A 1,533-nucleotide genomic window follows, 5' to 3' on the forward strand; every position below is an offset into this window, starting at 1 on the left:
TTGGGGGCGAAACATCCGGGGGCGAAACATCCGGGGGCGAAACATCCGGGAGCGAACTGCTGGGGGCGAAATGTGCGGGGGCGAAATGTGCGGGGGCGAAACAACCTGGGGGCGAAACAACCTGGGGGCGAAATGTTCGGGGGCGAAGTGTACCTGGGGGCGAACTGCTGGGGGCGAAACTTCCAACTCCCGTGGCAACCACCTGAGCAGAGAGATCAGAGGCCTCAATCGAGCTGATCTGTAAGGCAGCAGCCTGGTATTCTCCTTCCACTTTCTATAAGCATTATAGGCTGCATATGGGTTCCACTTCTGACCTCAACTTTTGGAAGAAGGGTTGTCCAGGCAGTGGTGGTACCTCCCTGAATTCTTAATTTCTGTTGCAATTGAAAATAACATTTAACGTGTTTATCGGGCCCATCGGTTCCAAAACAAGTCAAGTTTTATGCTGCAAGGAATCAGCTGACATATACAGCTGTTACCCTGGGGTTTGGTTAAAGGGACTGTCTGTTCAGAACGACTGTTCAAACCAAACTTGTCACACGACCAAGGCCGCTGTGCTGCTATATCGCAATACAAGTTAATTGAAGGTCTGTGGGCTCACATTGCGACCCTGCGGGTACTGCAACCAGCAAGTAATCCAGTTTCTGGTTATTTTGACTTGCTAGTTGCAGTACCCATGGGGGGGGGGGGGAGTTACAATGTGACCTTATTCAGTCGCAAAGAACTGCAATATAGCAGCGACACCGAGTGAACATTGGTTTTGTGACAGATGCCATGGCCAAAAAAAAAATCAATACAGCCTTAAAGGGACTGTCAGCACAGAATGTCTGTTCAAAATCAAGTACAGGCACTCTGCATACCATGGTGAGGCCAAACATTTAAGTGCATGTTCTGCTTGCTTGCTTACCCCTCTATCAAAGGAGGAGAGCTGGAGATAGAGGGGAATACAAGCAGGTAGGAAGGTGCACTTAGGCTGGTTTCACATTTGCGCTTTTGTGCGCAGCGCATCGTGCGCACCAGTGCGCATGCGCACTGCGCACCTATATTTAACATGATGTGCGCATGGTCTTGCGCATACTTGCGCTTTCGTGCGCATGCGTTTTTTTGTCTTTCGCGCCAGGCGCGTCAGACGCAACATGTTGCATTTTTGGTTCCGCCCTGTCTCGTTAAAACAACGCATGCGCACGGAATGCGCAAAAACACCACATTGGAGCCTATGGGAGCGCAATACTTGCGCATGGTATTGCGCACGCTTGCGTTTTTATGCGCATGCGTTTTTACAATAAACATGACTGAAATGTGGTCTAGACAGTAAAAAAAAAAATTAAACCAAGGTGATAAAATGGTGTGGGCACTGGGATTCCACAATACTTTAAGGATTGCTCACGAGTGGACCCACAGCACAAGCTGCACCAATGTAAGTATGAAAAACCTAATGTCTGGCTGAAATTTCAATACATTTCTATGTACTTATGTCTCTTTTTTTTTTATTGCAGCATGTCTTCATCTGGTGAGGAATATGTCCCCGGGACA

This window comes from Dendrobates tinctorius, unplaced genomic scaffold, assembly GCF_039654945.1.
Source record: "Dendrobates tinctorius isolate UK_male_01 unplaced genomic scaffold, ASM3965494v1 ptg000070l, whole genome shotgun sequence".
In the NCBI taxonomy this organism is placed as follows: domain Eukaryota; kingdom Metazoa; phylum Chordata; class Amphibia; order Anura; family Dendrobatidae; genus Dendrobates; species Dendrobates tinctorius.